We start from the raw sequence: 19,043 nt of genomic DNA on the forward strand, positions 1-19,043 counted from the left end.
GCAGCATCCCCTTCAGCGTGTGTTTTCAAGATGGATGCCCACTCGCACGCATTCATCCGGCAGGTGCCCTAGTGCTTTATTATCAAATTTTGACAGGCCGGTCCCTCCCACCGTGCCGCCGTGTCGCTCCCCGGACGTGTCCCTCGGGACAGCCTCCGCTGAACCCAATCGCAATGTACTAAACGCGCGCCGCGGCTCGAATGCTAATTTACTGTAACCAATGCGCCCAGTCTCCCACCACCTACGGTGCTGAAAGACCTCCTGTCATTGCAGAATGCAGAACCACCCATCCCACCTCTCCACCCGAGAATGGAAACTAACCCCCACCACGCCTGCCCCAAGTTGACTGTTTTTATTTCCCGTCCATACAAATCTACATCTCAAATGCTAGTCCGGGGTCCAAGGCTTACGGACGCTGATAACCATGACGATTTGGAAGAGAATGTATCTCTGGCTCAGCCTGAAGGGAAAGATGACACACTAGATTGAATTGAGGTCTCACTGACTGCAGAGAGAGAGAGAGCTGTGGTGATGAAGGATGGTGTCTGCTCCCTCTGCAACCTGAGCGGATGAAACATTAAGCCACCGTAGGATAACGGATGGTACGTTGATGAAACATTAAGCCACCGTAGGATAACGGATGGTACGTTGATGAAACATTAAGCCACCGTAGGATAACGGATGGTACGTTGATGAAACATTAAGCCACCGTAGGATAACGGATGGTACGTTGATGAAACATTAAGCCATCGTAGGATAACGGATGGTACGTTGATGAATCACAGCAGTTATTATCATCGTCATTCATCGCCACTTTTAGCATGATTGTAATTCATCAAATACATTACAGTTTATATTGGGATTAGCCTGCCCTTGTTTTCTCTTTGTCATTCAAGTCTTGAAGTGTGGTAATATAGCATCTTCATAATGCTGTCATACTATGTCATGACAGGTGATGACAAGTGACATAACACTGATGTTGCCATTGTTCTTAAACTGAAGTAAGAAGTGATGAAAACCTCTGGATCCAATGTTTTCTCTGGGTGGCCAACAACGGTGTCCAGTTGGGATTTTAGGGTTGCAATAGAGTTAGATCCAAAACCAGTGTCTCCCCTCCACTTTGACAGAAGCTGAAATGAAATACAGTCTGAAATGGAATACAGTCTAAATTGGAATACAGTCCTAAAATGGAATACAGCCTAAAATGGAATACAGTCTAAAATTGAAATAGTTTGAATACGGACTGAAATGGAATACAGTCTAAAATGGAATACAGTCTAAAATGGAATACAGTCTAAAATGGAATACAGTCCTAAAATGGAATACAGCCTAAAATGGAATACAGTCTAAAATTGAAATAGTTTGAATACGGACTGAAATGGAATACAGTCTAAAATGGAATACAGCCTAAAATGGAATACAGTCTAAAATGGAATACAGCCTATAATGGAATACAGTCTAAAATGGAATACAGCCTATAATGGAATACAGTCTAAAATTGAAATAGTTTGAATACGGACTATAATGGAATACAGTCTGAAATGAAATAGTTTGAATACAGTCTGAAATGGAATACAGTCTGAAATGGAATACAGTCTGAAATGGAATACAGTCTGAAATGAAATAGTTTGAATACAGTCTGAAATGGAATACAGTCTTTACTGGAGTACAGTCTGAAATGGAATACAGTCTAAAATGGAACACAGTCTAAAATGGAATACAGTCTAAAATAGAACACAGTCTAAAATAGAACACAGTCTAAAATGGAATACATTCTAAAATAGAACACAGTCTAAAATGGAATACATTCTAAAATAGAACACAGTCTAAAATGGAACACAGTCTAAAATAGAACACAGTCTAAAATGGAATAGAGTCTAAAATGGAACACAGTCTAAAATGGAACACAGTCTAAAATGGAACACAGTCTAAAATGGAATACTGTCTGAAATGGAACGCGGTCTGAAATGGAATACAGTCTAAAATGGAATACAGTCTAAAATAGAACACAGTCTAAAATGGAACACAGTCTAAAATGGAACACAGTCTAAAATTGATTTACAGTCTAAAATGGAATACTGTCTGAAATGGAACGCGGTCTGAAATATAATCTGAATGTGGTGTCAATCAGAGGCCTACCATTCAGCAGATGACTGATTGTGACATCAGGCATTTCCCTGGAGCACCAATGCTCTCCTTAGATCATCTCAAGTGTTTTCGCTATATGACTCAGTAGCAAGGTCTTCTGGAATCTTGACCAATTAGCATTCACTTTGACGTATGGTAGATCACATCCGTTTGATCGAAATTGGTTGAAATGTACTGCAAGGCTTTATCGTCTTCAATTAGAATTCATCAGAGAATTTGGAATCATTTTCCTCATGTCTCATCGCACTGTATCTTCATTTTCCCTTTCTCCTCCCACCGATTTTGGTGGAATATGTCAAAATGTCAGTTAGAAACTGGAGGGAAAGTGGAAGAGATCGTATAGCGTATGTAGAATGTCAACTGTCGTTGTAGTGGTTTGTATGTCTTTTTTAAATGAAGAAATGTCATCAGCCAGGAAATCTTATTTTCCCCTTCCCACTCAATAAGTGAGCAATTCAACAACTGTGTGCATCGACTATATCTCAGAAAATCCTATTTTAGCAGTTCTTCTCCCCAACCAAAAACATCATTATACATTTTTGGCCTGGAAAGAATAGACTTCGAGCAGATAATTGCCAATGCAAACGTGGGGCTTTTATCTCTTCCCTTCTCCCCACCCCACAAAATTGGATAATCCTCATTTAGGTCTGGTGTTTACAACAGTGGTGCGGTGCTTTAACCAATTCATTGGTCATTTCATTTCAGGCGCCCCCTAAAACCACCTCGGCCTCCCACTTCAGCTACCCCCGTACCCCACTCCACCACCCCCGCCTCCCATCCTCATTTTGCAGGGGCCCCGCATTTGGTCAAATTGCCCCTAAAACCAGAGCTGTTGTAATTTGTGAGGGCTACAGAGTGGGTGCTTTGAAGAAGGGAGGAAAAGGAGAAAAAAGTAACAAAAGCAAAAACAGGGATGGCGATGTCATTGGGTACACGGGCAATCAGAGGAGAGGAGAGGTGAGAGGTGGGGAAGGCGGAGGCTGTGTTAAGTGCTCTCAGCGAGGAGTCGAGTCCCCCTCTCTCCGGTCGCCAGCCTCGCTCTAGGCAGTCAGATCCCCTTTGAAGTAATTACCCTTTAACCTGGACAAGCTCATCAGACCCCCTCAACACACACCACTCACACGCACATACACACACACAGACAAGACTGGAGGGGAAGAAGACAAGGAGGGAAAGAGGAGGAGGAGGAAGTAAACAAAACAAGACAGATATGTCTCCTGGTCCACCTTCTATTCAGACACTGCTGTATGGATTTCTAGAAGTGAGCATGGACTATACTATTGAAAGATGGCTCTGTTAGCACTGCTGTGGTGGTTAGCTGTAAACAGTCACCTAGCTACAATTGTTGTTGTGTGGGTAGTTCTAAACAGTCACCTAGCTACAACTGTTGTTGTGGTGGTGTTTAGCAGTAAACAGTCACCTAGCTACAACTGTTGTGGTGGTGGTTAGCTGTAAACTGTCACCTAGCTACAACTGTTATTGTGGTGGTCAGCTGTAAACAGTCACCTAGCTACAACTGTTGTGGTGGTGGTTAGCTGTAAACTGTCACCTAGCTACAACTGTTGTGATATGGTTAGCTGTAAACAGTCACCTAACTGCAACTGTGGTGATGGTTACTGGTAAACAGTCACCTAGCTACAACAGTTGTTTTGGTGATTAGCTGTAAACAGTCACCTAGCTACAACTGTTGTTGTGGTGGTGGTGGTTACTGGTAAACAGTCACCTAGCTACAACTGCTGCTATGGTAGGGGTGGTTAGCTGTAAACAGTCACCTAGCTAAAACTGTTGTTGTGGTGGTTAGCTATAAACAGTCACCTAGCTACAACTGTTGTGGTACTGGTTAGCTGTAAACAGTCACCTAGCTACAACTGTTGTTTTGGTGGTTAGCTATAAACAGTCACCTAGCTACAACTGTTGTGGTGGTGGTTAGCTATAAACAGTCACCTAGCTACAACGGTTGTGATGGTGGTTAGCTGCAGACTGTCAGCTACAATAACAGCTACAATTGTTGCTGTGGTGGTCGTTAGCTGTAAACAGTCACCTAGCTACAATGTTGTAGGACTGCTGCTATTGTGATTTATATACAGAATAGTGGTTTCTTTGTTTTCTCAAGGTTGCTTTAAGTGAGACCTTAATTAATGTCACATATATCTGATAGACAGTATTATGCTAATATTCTACTTCTCCCAAGGCCTCAATGCATCTATGACATACTATAAGACAAAAACTAATGTATTATGCTTCTAAGTTTTGGAATTGTAGAGACCACCATAGATACTAAACAAATAAATAAGCCTCTGTGTATATAGCTACATATATAATATATATGTATATATGTAAGTATGTGTACAGTGGCAAGAAAAAGTATGTGAACCCTTTGAAATTACCTGGATTTCTGTATGAATTGGTCATAACATTTTATCTGATCTTAATCTAAGTTAAAACAACAGACAAACACAATGTGCTTAAACTAATAACACACAAATTATAGTATTTTTCTTGTTTATGTTGAATACATAATGACTTAATTGGAGTCAGGAGTCAGCTAACCTCGAGTTCAATCAATGAGATGAGATTGGAGATGTTGGTTAGAGCTGCCCTGCCCTATAAAAAACACTCACAATTTTTTATTTGCTATTCACAAGAAGCATTTCCTGATGTGAACCATGCCTCGAATAAAAGAGATCTCAGAAAACCTAAGATTAAGAATCACTGACTTGCTTAAAGCTGCAAAGGGTTGCAAAAGTGTCTCTAAAAGCCTTCATGTTCATCAGTTTCCGGTAAGACAAATTGTCTATAAATGGAGAAAGTTCAGCACTGTTGCTACTCTCCCTAGGAGTGGCCGTCCTGCAAAGATGACTGCAAGAGCACAGCGCAGAGTGCTCAGTCAGGTTAAGAAGAATCCTAGAGTATCAGCTAAAGACTTACAGAAATCACTGGAACATACTAACATGTCTGTTGACAAGTCTACGATACGTAAAACAAGAATGGTGTTCATGGGAGGACACCACGGAAGAAGCCACTGCTGTCCAAAAAAAAACAATGCTGCATGTCTGAAGTTCACAAAAGAGCTCCTGGATGTTCCACAGCACTACTGGCAATATATTCTGTTAAACTAAAGTTGTGTTGTTTGGAAGGAACACACAACACTATGTGTGGAGAAAAAAAGGGCACAATGCACCAACATCAAAACCCGATTTGAGATGCTGTGACATGACCTCAAGTGAGCAGTTCACACCAGACATCCCAAGAATATTGCTGAACTGAAACAGTTTTGTAAAGATGAATGGTCCAAAATTCCTCCAGACCATTTTGCAGGTCTGATCCGCAACTACAGAAAACATTTGGTTGAGGTTATTGCTGCCAAAGGAGGGTCAACCAGTTATTTAATACAAGGATTCACATACTTTTCCCACCCTGCACAAGACATGAAAACGCATAATTGTTTGTGTGTTATTAGTTTAAGCAGACTCTGTTTGTCTATTGTTGTGACTTAGATCAGATCAAATGTTATGACCAATTCATACAGAAATCCAGGTAATTCCAAAGGGTTCACATACTTTTTCTTTCCACTGTATATATGTGTGTGTGTGTGATTGTATGTGCGCATATGTTTGTGTGTGTTTATGGAATTTGGCACACACACACACACACACACACACACACACACACACACACACACACACACACACACACACACACACACACACACACACACACACACACACACACACACAGTGCCATCCATGCGTTGGTTGGTCCTAGGCTGTCAGAGGTCTGTGTAGCTAATCTTTATGCACTCTGTGACCTCCTCACTGCAAACCCTGCTAAATATATTATTCCCGTGGGGCTTTCATTGCTGCTTGGTGTCAGAAATCAATATGTATGAGGCGCGTAGATGGGAATTTCTAATAGATCTCTGAGGCCCCGCGCTGCTCTTCAATATCTGCCTGGCGCTATTAGTGCCGGCTCAGTGGCAGTGAAATAACCGAGATAATCTTTTAAGGTACCTTTCTTAAGGTGGAACGGCGACGTTGCCAGGTCTCATGCATTCTCTCTTGCATCTGAGTGCCTGAATGCCTGACGCTGAACGTCAAGGAAGGTTTTTATGGATGGGGGGGTATTTGTGCAGTGATACATAGCAGTGTGTTTTATCATGATTTGAATTGGATAATTTGTGTTGTTATATACAGAAATGTTACTTTCCCACCTAAAGAGAAAGCGTTGACTTTTACAGGCTCAGGAGATCACCCTCCTCTGCATCCACCTGTGTTTAAATGAGGTGATATGGTATAGCCACATACATAGCATATCATATACACACACACACAGGAAACCATCATTTACACAAACAGACCGACAAATGGAAACCCAGTACAAAACATCTCTCACACACAAACACAAACACACATTCAACATGCAAACTGTAGACATACACACTACCTTTTTATAATTTATGCGGAGAAAGATTAGAAAGGAAAACTGAATGTAATAGTTGTGTGTTTATGTTTGTGTGTGGCTCTCTGTATGTGTGTGTGTATGTGTGTGTCTCTCTCTGTATGTGTGTGTTTGTGTGTGTGTGTGTCTCTCTCTGTATGTGTCTCTCTCTGTATGTGTGTGTGTGTGTGTGTGTGTGTGTGTGTGTGTGTGTGTGTGTGTGTGTGTGTGTGTGTGTGTGTGTGTGTGTGTGTGTGTGTGTGTGTGTGTCTGAAGGGATGTGCCACAGTGCTAATTGCCCATATTCCTAATGTGGGGATGATTTGCTGCAGCACTTAGCTGCAGAACATAGGAGACAGAGTTTCTCTCTCTCTCTCTCTCCTTATCTCTCTCTCTTTCTCTCTCTCTTTCCCTTCCTACCCTATCTTTCTTCCCCTCTCTCTCTCTTTTTCTCTCTCTCTCTCCCCTTACGCGTCGCGTAGAAGATGAGACATCCGGCTTCAGCAGGCAGTTAGGGGATTGGAGGAGGAGGAGTAGGAAGAGGGGAGCAGAGGGGAGTGGAGGGGGCTAGAGCGAGGGAGAGGAGGAAGAGAGAGAAGAGGAGAGAAGTGAGGGAGGGAGGGAGGGAGGGGGGTTGGCTCTGAGCTCAGACAGCGTGAGGTCCCTGGGGAAAGAGAGAGGCTGGAATTATTCTACGGTCATGGGCTTTTTTCCCCTCCCATCTCGTCCCCTCCCTCCCTCCATCTCACACGGCGAGGACCTCTGAGTATAATCCTCCACCGCTCAGCCCAGCTCGTATATCTCTCTGCCGTCCCTGAGACAAAGGTTATCACTCCCCCACCTCACGGTTGGCCGGCGGCTGTAGAACCACTAACCACATCCTGGGCTGGTATACATTAAAACAACAGGAACAATCCTATAGAATATTATAATATTAATTATGATATTTGGGAAAATGCTTATTAATTGTTAATGAAAGCATGATTAATTACACCCACAATCATATGATCATCATGAGAAATCACAAATAATTATTGTTGTACTGTATATTAGCCATAATGCTGATTAACCTGTTTTTTAATATTGCTACATTTTAAATTCCAGGTAGCTAGCCTACCACTGTGGTCTAATTCATATCCATTGTTGACTCAGTGGCCTGCCAGAGCATGTAACTCTCCACATTCAGAGTGGGAGAGAGCCAGAGTGGGAGAGAGCCTCTCCTTCTCTACTCCTTCCCTCTCTCACCGAGCCACATATCTTCAGCAGTGATCACCCATAAGATGAGAGTGATTACCCCTCCTTATTCCCCCCATCTCTCTCTCACTCCCCCCCCCCCCCCCCCCATGTTAAGCCTCTGTACGGCTCAGTCAGTACCTGTCGTTGTCCAAGGCACTTGATACCATTTCTCTTTAAAGATAGACTTAGAAAGACATTCAGATTCATGGCACCTCGGTCCCTATGACTCAGAGAGAGAAATAAGACACACACACACACTCATTAGACTGGGGTGAGAAGGGCAGGATCGACAGAGGAGGGGAAGTAACAGTTAGGATTTGGTTATGAAGACCCTGCTCAGTGAGTGGCTCAACAGGGAGAGAGGATGGAGATAGAGAAAGGGGGATGGGGAAGAGAAAGAGAGAGAGACAGAGAGGAGGGTGAAAGCGAGAGAGACAGGAGAAAGCAAGGTACCTGCGCTGTATCTTCGACGATCTCTTCACCCCGTAGCAGGCCATCTTGTTCCTCATCTCCGACTGCATCTGCTTGTCCATGGAGTCCAGCTTCTGTAGGTTGACCTGGTCGGCAAAAAGGCTGTAGAGGGGCACGCTGGTGGTGGTGATCTTGCTCCTGCGGGAGCCCAGACCGGAGATGCTGGAGAGATTACTGGTAGAAGAAGCAGCACTTCTACCAGAGAGCACAGACTCGGCCCTGCCAGCACTGACACCGTGATGAGCCAGCGAGCTCGAATAGGATGCTCCACTCAGCATAGAAGCCTTGTCATCGTCCAAGCCACGTCTTGCTGGCCCTACCACACTAGATGACCCACCGAAACTTAGCACCGATCCAGCCTGGGACGGGGGGAGGCTCATCTCACGCTCCTTCTGGATGAGGGTCTCGGACACCACATTGGCGATCCAGTTCTGAATGCTGGACAGGTCGACCATGGGCTCCCCACCAGGTCCCTGCATTGTGGGCACAGGGATCATGGGGACTTGGGGAATGCCCTGTGGAATTCCTGAGCCCATAGAGGCCAGAGATCTGGTGCTGCGGGCTTGGGATACAGAAGACCTGCCACTCAGCATGGACATGTTGTCATCATTGGCAACACGTCCGGCTTGTGAGCCGTCAGGCTGGGCGAAGAAGGCAGAGAGCGGCAGGGTGCTTCCGCTCATGGAGCTCTCTGTCTCCCAGCCACACATGGACTGACTCTCCTCCAGTGTCTTCCGCGAGCGCTCCAGGAGCTCCTCCCGCCTCTGTCTCCTCTTGGCTGTGGCCGAGTCCTCGCCACGGCTCATCTCCACAATGTCATCTTTTGTTGCCTTGTTGTCCTCTCCAAGCCGCTTCGCCTGTTTCATCTTCCAGGTCTGGTAGGCTGTCAGGTTGATGTCCTCCAGTGCCGGAGTGGGCCTCAGCATCGCCATCTCCCTGCTCCCCACTGCCCCATACACCCCCGGCTCTTTTCTCCCCATCCCTCCCTTCGTCATTTTTATTCCAGCCAAACTGGATCCTCTTCACCCTCCAGCGCTCCAGGGGAGTTAGGTTCTCCTTGTTCCTCTTGCAGAAGTTGTACATGGAGCTGGTGTCCGAGAGCACGCTCTCCACGTCGTCCTTGATTGTCTTATTTTGTATCCCCTCCATCGCTGTGCTCTCACTGTTGTTGTCGTCGTCCTTCTTGCGGTAGCGCGCTGCCGCCTGCTCCTCGATCTCCTTCAGACGCTGCTTCCACAGGTCAGAGTAGCTGCTACAACTGGCCGTGGACACTGACTCTGAGGGGAGTGCCGGGGGCGCCGCTTCAGGCGCTCTTTCATGGCCTGGACGTCCTCACTGGTCACGCTCTCCAGGTCTTCTGTTGCCCCAGGACCCCTCATGCCCCCCAGGAGAGACTCCTCGTCCCCAGCCTCACTCATCAGCTGTTGCTCCCACCACTCCTCGCTCTGGTACTTCTCGTTCCTCCTCTGCCACTCGCGGATCATGCTCATGCCATCTTCATCCCCATCCTCTGTATCCTCCCCACCGTCGCCAGCGTCTTTTCCAGGCAGGGCCAGGCCTCTGTCGTCTCTGCCCGTTCCAGGCCCATCCGCAGCCCTCCAAAAACACCGTCTCTGAGGGCGGCGGCTGCGGCAGACGAGGCCACGCTACTCATCACGCTTTGGCTGTCCTCCTCCTCCTCCATCATGATGGAGTGGGCCTTCACGCCCATCATGCTCTCTTCGTCGTCAAACAGGTGGGCGCGAGGTGTGAGCGTCGATGACGGAGCATTGGCTGAGGGTGTCGTGTCGTCATCATCGTCATCGCTCCTCTAGTAGCGTCTCGTTGAGCTGACGCAGCTGTTTTAGGAAGCCCTCGTTGGGGTTGATGGGTCGCTTCTTCCTCAGAGTGGTCAGTGCCTCCATGATGGTCATGTGTTGGAAAATCATGAGGTAGGCAGCCACCAGCACAGCGGAGCGGCTCTCGCCCATCATAGAGGACACCAGGACCTTACCTGCAGGAGAAGAAGACAAAAACACACTTCCCATTGGTTACACTTGACATAAGAAATAACTATTTTCCAGGGTTTATATGTAGTTAATTAAAGATACATTTGCAACGTAAGGGATAAGCAAATGACAATACTGATTTCATGAATCTGAAAGTATTAGGTACCAGTTTGATAATAACAGCTGTAGCTGTAGGAGGCTAATACATTTTATGTGCAGGTAGAGCCAGCATGACGTCTGCTCTGCAAGGACACTCTATAACCAGCAGAGGGCTGTATTCCCTTCCAGTTGTGACTGTATCACTCCTAAACACTGTACCCCCCATTTATAAACTCTGACATCATAACCCATGATATGATAACCCCCAAGGTGCCAGGTTTGAAATGTGATACGTTGCCTACTCCCTCCCTGTAGCGGAAAGGACAGCGAGGCCCCGCAGACCCAAACCTATGACATGAATACTAGTTACTACTGCCTCACATTTAACCTGATTCTTAACAAATATGTGTTTATTTAACTCAAGTGGTCAGTGGATCTAATCTATTTGGGGTTTAATTAGAGTTGGGGCGGGGGGGTGGGGGGTTGAAAAGCTTTAGAAGATGATTCACCCGCCTAAACAGAGTCCAGATATAGCTAGGCTATCCCTGTCCATTGGCTCTGAGTGAACCCCCTAAAATAAGACTGACGGCCACCCCTGGTTATGATGAGTAATTAGGAGTAGTCTATAGATTAGTCTAGAATCTAGATGGAACTCCAAGTAGTCTCTGGATTGGTCTAGAGATGGAATTCCAAGCCTCATCATCACTGGGTCCAGTTAAGCCAAAGCAAACAATCCAGAGATTGGTTCTACTATGTCCAGGTCAGCCCAGACTCAAGGTCAATGGAAATGGGAGAAAAACATGAGATCACACAAGAAGACGTTCATATCGTATCCATTAAATATCCTGGTAATAGCTCTCCCTCGCTGTCTGGTAGAATAGGTGGAAGTTTCACCATATTACTTTCATCAATCAAATCCAGGTAGATCTACAAATGCATAGGGTGTAGGGTCTGAGGTGGGTCCATTGAGAATTGGGCCTTGATCCACCAATAAGAACACACAAAAGAACACTGACTCACCCTTGTGTGTCAACAGGGCCTCATCCAGGAACTCAGCGCAGGTTCTGAAGTGAGGGGAGATGTCAGACTCTGCAAAGTCATCTACCTCGATACCCATGTAGCCGATGTTCATGCCAGCGTAGAAGGCCTCCCCTGTGTAGACCCCGGTACCGTGGGCAGCGTTCAGGATGTGGGTGATACCCATGCGCTTCAGACGAGCTTTATTGACAGCCACGGATCTGCAAAACAGAGGAAGGAACAAGCAACGCTGTTGTTGTTGTGGTCAGGGCACTTTTACAAAGTATTATAAACTGGGTGGTTCGAGGGATGAATGCTGGCTGGCTGACAGCCGTGGTATATCAGACCGTATAACACGGGTATGACAAAACATGTATTTTTACTGCTCTAATTACATTGATAACCAGTTTATAATAGCATTAAGGCACCTCTGGGATTTGTGGTATATAGCCAATATACCACGGCTAAGGGCTGTATCCAGGCACTCTGCGTTGTGTCGTGCATAAGAACAGCCCCTAACCATGGTATATTGACCATATACCACACCCACTCGGGCCTTGTTGCTTAATTATACCATAGGAGGTGAACAGCTATCTATCTGTCATTCTATTGACACTCAGTGAAGTTGTCTATGGTGAAAGTGAGGTGGGGATAAATCTAGCTTTAATGATGTTCCATGAGCTATGCATATAACACTGTATTTTGAAGGGCGGAGTGTGTGTGTGTGTGTGTGCTTGTGTGTGATGGGTGTATGGGGATATGTAATGTATACAGTAACTTCCACGGCACAGTGAGTGACTCACTTCTCAGCGATGAATATGTTGTTCCACACCTCGTCCACGGGGTTGTTGGGGGCCTCCAGGCGGTCCTGTACCATGGCCCGCTGGATGTCCATCACACAGGGGGTGTTATAGGGGCTGCGGTCATCGATCATGTCCTTCACCCGGTTGTACAGGTCCTCCACCATCAGCTGTTCCGCTGTCTCCAACATGCTGTCTGGGGTACTCTCTGCCCTGATACCCCGTTGTGGGAGCTCTGAGGAAAGGAAAGAGCAGACTATTCAGATACACACACACACACACACACACACATAATTCATTGCATCTAAACGTGTAAGTAGGCTACAGACAGTGGCTAGATTGAAGGAAATTACTGGGCTGCAAAACTCCCCACCCTCTGTGTCAGTCTTTACAAACCATACCAGGAGTATGTCACATTTGCAGACAGCATCCGTTAAGGATAGACAGCTGCTGCAGGGACACACTGTTAGAAAGCAAAGTAACCTATTCAAAGTTAGTTAGGAGCATAATTGTGGTGTGTTGGCGAACGCATTACCCCAATCAGACAGTCTAGCTATGGATAATGGCTTGGACGTCTCTAGCTGGATATTGCCATAATGAACACATTGTATTCTCAGGTAAGAGATAGAGGTGATTACTCTAACGCTACAGTATAATCAAATCAAACTTTATTTGTCACATGCACCAAATACAACAAGTGTAGACTTTACCATGAAATGCTTACTTACAAGCCCTTAAAACCTCATAAGGATCCGCCCCTTTAAAAAAAACATTTTTGTCTAAAATGACATAACCAAATCTAAATGCCTGTAGCTGAGGCCCTGAAGCAAGGATAGGGCTATTCTTGATATCATTTGAAAGGAAACACTTTGAAGTTTGTGGAAATGTGAAAGGAATGTAGGAGAATATAACACATTAGATCTGGTAATGCAAGAGAAAGGCCATAATGTATTATTCCAGCACAGGTTCCATTTAGATTTTGGCCACTAGATGACAGCAGTGTATGTGCAAAGTTTTAGACTGATCCAATGAACCATTGAATTTCTGTTCAAAATGTTGAATGAAAACTGCCCAAATGTGCCTAATTTGTTTATTAATAACTTTTCAAGTTCAAAACTGTGCACTCTCCTCAAACAATAGCATGGTATTCTTTCACTGTAATTGCTACTGTAAATTGGACAGTGCAGTTAGATTAACAAGAATTTAAGCTTTCTGCCAATATCAGATATGTCTATGTCCTGAGAAACTTTCTTGTTACTTCCAACCTCATGCTAATCGCATTAGCCTACGTTAGCTCAAACGTCCCATGTGGGACCCACTGATCCAAAAGGGCAGTTCAAGAAGAGTTAAGAAAATATTTACCAAATAAACTAAAGTAAAAATGTTTTTTAAAGTAACACAATAAAAAACAATAACGAGGCCATATACAGGGGGTACCGAGTCAGTGTGCAGGGGTACAGGTTAGTTGACGTAATTTGTACATGTAGGTAGGGGTGAAGTGACTATGCATAGATAATAAACAGTGAGTAGCAGCAGTGTAAAAAACAAATGGATGGTGGGGGGTATCAATGTAAATAGTCCGGTGGCCATTTGATTAATTGTTCAGCAGTCTTATGGCTTGGGGGTAGAAGCTGTTAAGACTTGGTGCTACGGTACCGCTTGCCGTGCTGTAAGTCTATGACTTGGGTGACTGGAGTCTGATGGGCTTTGTATGGGCTTTCCTCTGACACCGCCTATTATATAGGTCCTGGATAATAGAGCATTGCAGTGCACGCTGTATGTATTCAAGGTCTCTCTGGACTGTCTTGGATTAATTATTGAACTGCTTTTTAAGCAAAATACAATTAACCCTTGTTTGTAATATAAGTATCTTTGTCAGGCCGAAGAGAAGTAGCTTTGTCCGAGACATTGTGTAACCAACCGAATGGCCAAAATTAAACCACAGCTTTATCTCTATGGGACAAATACAATATGTATGTGGAGCCAGGCACACGCAATGTGCTTGGCACCAGTACAGTATTTTTTAACTAGGCAAGTCAGTTAAGAGCAAATTCTTATTTACAATGACAGCCTATCAGGGAACAGGGGGTTATTTTTACCTTGTCAGCTTTGGGATTTGATCCAGCAACCTTTCGGTTACTGGCCCAACACTCTAACCACTAGGCTACCTGCTGCCCCAAGCTGATCTGTATAAGGTGAACCTGCAAACAGGACTAGTGGTGGCTGTTTTTTCCCGGCTTTCTTTGTGGTTCCACCCTTCAACTTTCTTTAACCTTTCGAGAGCTTGGGACTATAAGGTTCTATCTGTATTTTAGTCAACATGTAGTTATTGACAGCCTTGTTCTGTTCAATGTTCTCTACCTTTACAGTAGTCTAAATACCTCAGTTCATGTTAAGTTCAAAAGAATACAAGATAAAAGTAGTTCAAACTACTCATTCAAACCAATCAGGGTTCAGAACTTCAAAGCCAATTATCTCAGAATCATCTTTTTCTAGATAGAACCTTATAGTCACAAGCACTCACTTTGTCAACAGCCATGCTTCTCTAGGTGAACAGCATTTATAAAATTGTATTCTGCCAATATGAAAGCTTTCATTTAGATGTTTTAAATCATAATGTTCAGATCCACTCACAAGTCAAAAAAACAGCATGTGAGTTATGTGTGGTTGGTGGAATGAATCTGTATCTCACCCTCGTTGATGATTTGTTTGGCAGCTATAGCTGAGGACAGGTGAATGGGCTCCATATAGATGCTCTCGGCATCCGACCCTGATATCATGGAGAATCTGGACTCCGAGATCACGGAGAAACTGCAAAAGTATAGAGACATAGTCATAACCATATAAATATAATTACTAAGCAGACCGAGGGGGGGGGGGGGGGGGGGCAAATATATGTAATGTCAAATACTGGAGGTGTGATTGATTTAGCCTGACATGCAGGGTGGGCGGAGTTGGCACTTTTGGGACATTTAAACAGCTTTGAAAATTCATTTGAGTCATTGGGAGGTGTACTTGTGGATATATTTCAAGGCCTACCTTCAAACTCAGTGCCTCTTCGCTTGACATCATGGGAAAATCAAAAGGAATCAGCCAAGACCTCAGAAAAAAATTGTAGACCTCCACATGTCTCGTTCACCCTTGAGAGCAATTTCCAAACGCCTGAAGGTACCACATTCATCTCTACAAACAATAGTATGCAAGTATAAACACCATTGGACCACACAGCCGCCATACCGCTCAGGAAGGAGACGCGTTCTGTCTCCTAGAGATGAACGTACTTTGGTGCGAAAAGTGCAAATCAATCCCAGAACAACAGAAAAGGACCTTGTGAAGATGCTGGAGGAAACAGGTACATAAATCTATATCCACAGTAAAACGAGTCCTATATCGACATAACCTGAAAGGCCGCTCAGCAAGGAAGAAACCACCTGCCAAAACCATCATAAAAAAGCCAGACTACGGTTTGCAACAGCACATGGGGACAAAGATCATACTTTTTGGAGAATGTCCTCTGGTCTGATGAAACAAAAATAAAACTGTTTGGCCATAATGACCATCGTTATGTTTGGAAGAAAAAGGGGGAGGCTTGCAAGCCAAAGAACACCATCCCAACCGTGAAGCATGGGGGCGGCAGCATCATGTTGTGGAGGTGCTTTGCTGCAGGAGGGCCTGGCGCACTTCACAAAATAGATGGCATCATGAGGGAGGACATTTCTGTGGATATATTGAAGCAACATCTCAAGACATCAGTCAGGAAGTTAAAGCTTGGTCGCAAATGGGTCTTCCTGTAAGGGGCGTGTGACTGGCTGCAGGGAAGTCAGGCGCAGGAGAGCAGAACTGGGTAATAACCGGAGCAGTTTAATAAGCAAAACCAACGGTACCCAGAACAACAAAATATGGGTACAAAATATCCTGTGTTGAACCAGTCAGAGTGCACAAGCACTAAACATCAAACAATTTCACACACAGACATGGGGGAACCAGGTGTGTGGGAAAACAAGACAAAACAAATGGAAAATAAAAGGTGGATTGGCGATGGCTAGAAGACCGGTGATGTTGACCGCCGAATGCCGCCCGAACAAGGAGAGGAACCGACATTGGCGGAAGTCGTGACACTTCCAAATGGACAATGACCCCAAGCATACTTCCAAAGTTGTGGCAAAATGGCTTAAGGACAACAAAGTCAAGGTATTGGAGTAGCCATCACAAAGCCCTGACCTCAATCCTATAGAAAATTTGTGGGCAGAACTGAAAAAGAGTGTGCGAGCAAGGAGGCCTACAAACCTGACTCTGTTACACCAGCTCTGTCAGGAGGAATGGGCCAAAATTCACCCAACTTATTGTGGGACGCTTGTGGAAGGCTACCCAAAATGTTTGACCCAAGTTAAACAATTTAAAGGCAATGCTACCAAATACTAATTGAGTGTATGTAAACTTCTGACCCACTGGGAATGTGATGAAAGAAATAAAAGCTGATATAGGTCATTCTCTCTACTATTTTCTGACATTTCACATTCTTCAAATAAAGTGGTGATCCTAACTGACCTAAGACAGGGAATTTTACTAGGATTAAATGTCAGGAATTGTGGAAAACTGAGTTTAAATGTTTTTGGTTAAGGTGTATGTAAACTTCCGACTTCAACTGTATGTATTTGATCCAGGTCTAGTGTGCATCATAGTGTGTGACAGTAGTAATCAGTTCTTGTGAGCACTTCTGATGAAAGATGTTCTATATGCTATAAAATTGACATGGCTATACTCTCTACAAATTGACCAAATTGTGCTTGGAAGCTGGACAATACATTTATTTAACACACTATTAGAGCCCTTGTCACGCCCTGACCTTAGAGATCCTTTTTATGTTTCTATTTTGGTTTGGTCAGGGCGTGAGTTGAGTTGGAGTGGGCATTCTATTTTGTGTTTCTATGATTTTCTATTTCTATGTTTTTGCCGGGTATGGTTCTCAATCAGGGACAACTGTCTATCTTTGTCTCTGATTGGGAACCATACTTAGGTACCCTTTTTCCCACCTGTGTTTGTGGGAAGTTAACTTTGTTAATGGCACATAGCCTGAAGCTTCACGGTTTGTTTTGTATTGTTTATTATTTTGTTGGCGTCATTTCGAATAAAAGAGAAAATGTACGATCACCACGCTGCACCTTGGTCCAGTTCCTTCAACAGCCGTGACAGAACTTCTCACCACCAAAGGACCAAGCAGCGTGGTAAAGAGGACTCCTGGACATGGGAGGAGCTCCTGGATGGTAAGGGACCCTGGAGGCAGGCTGGGGAGTATCGCCATCCACGGGAGGAACTGGATACAGCTAAGGTGGAGCGGCAACATTATGAGGGAACACGGCTGGCAAGGAAGCCCGAGAGGCAGCCCCCCAAAATATTTGAGGGGGCACACCGGGAGTGTGGCTGAGTCAGGTTGAAGACCTGAGCCAACTCCCCTTGCTTACCGTGGAAAGCATGTGACTGGTCAGGCCCCGTGCTATGGGGTGATGCGCACTGTCGAGGCATTCTATGTTTTGTGTTTCTATGATTTTATATTTCTATGTTTTGGCCGGGTATGGTTTTCAATCAGGGACAGCTGTCTATCGTTGTCTCTGATTGGGAACCATACTTAGGTACTCTTTTACCCACCTGTGTTTGTGGGAAGTTAACTTTGTTAATGGCACATAGCCTGAAGCTTCACGGTTTGTTTTGTATTGTTTATTTTTTTTCGGTGTCATTTCGAATAAAAGAGAAAATGTACGCCGCCCACCACTGCACCTTGGTCCAGTTCCTTCAACAGCCGTGACAGCCTGGGTGGGTCTTTTCCCATTACAGAACTACAAGAACAGTGGGTCTCCACGTATGCTTACCTGCTGGGGGAGGGACAGCGGAGATAGTGGGACTGAATAGATTTGACCTTAGTCGCCTCCTTTTCTCTCTCTCCATCAGGCACCGTCTGATCGCCCTCGCTCGGTGACGCCATGGCAACGCAATCCTTCCTTTCTTGTCTTCAAGGATGTGGGAAACAGAAATTCCTCTGATTCACAGACGAAATTCATTGGTGAAACAAGCTCAGATTAGAATTCAAGGAATGTACTAATGGACAAAACACAAACTATTGCAGACACAAATACACACAGAATATGGTTGATAGTTACTGTGTTTTCACTGGATTCCCAAACACAATTATGTGTGTTATGAAAGCAGACATTACTCTTTCAAAAATAATCTAGTTCTTGATCCTGGAAAGATGTTCCAGGAAACCTGAATGTCTCTGTCATTACTATAACATTAAGGAAACCTGAATGTCGCTGTCATTACCATAACATTAAAGCCTGAATGTCTCTGTCATTACTATAACATTAAGGAAACCTGAATGTCTCTGTCATTACCATAACATTAAAGCCTGAATGTCTCTATCATTACCATAACATTAAGGAAACCTGAATGTCGCTGTCATTACCATAACATTAAAACCTGAATGTCTCTGTCATTACCATAACATTAAGGACCAGGGACCTGCAGCAGGGACCAGGGACCAGGGACCAACGTCCAACTCCTTTAAAAACATGTACACATGCTTACATATACATACAGAGGTTGGACAGTAGTTGTCCTGCTGTCTCAGTGTGGTCCAACTAGAGATGTGTGGGTCAGGGGTTAGCTTCTATAATGGGAGAGACAGACAGGGAGATCGTTTGGGGGTCTGACGAGAAATGCTGGAAAGGATATTCAGCTATTTTAGGCTACACTCTTCTGAGTGTGAAAGTAGCCTTAGTCCAAACTGAATTGCTCTGTTTCCCAATTGTTCCATCGTTTCACTTCACAATTTCAATTAACTTTTGTGTCA

General features: G+C 44.6%; 1 pseudogene; it reads right to left on the reverse strand.

The window, feature by feature from the left end:
* Positions 1-387: 387 nt before the first annotated feature.
* LOC116360062 (inactive dual specificity phosphatase 27-like) lies at positions 388-18,594 on the reverse strand (annotated as a pseudogene).
* Between the last annotated feature and the right edge of the window lie 449 nt (positions 18,595-19,043).

The sequence above is a fragment of the Oncorhynchus kisutch genome, unplaced genomic scaffold (genome assembly GCF_002021735.2).
Source record: "Oncorhynchus kisutch isolate 150728-3 unplaced genomic scaffold, Okis_V2 Okis07a-Okis12b_hom, whole genome shotgun sequence".
In the NCBI taxonomy this organism is placed as follows: domain Eukaryota; kingdom Metazoa; phylum Chordata; class Actinopteri; order Salmoniformes; family Salmonidae; genus Oncorhynchus; species Oncorhynchus kisutch.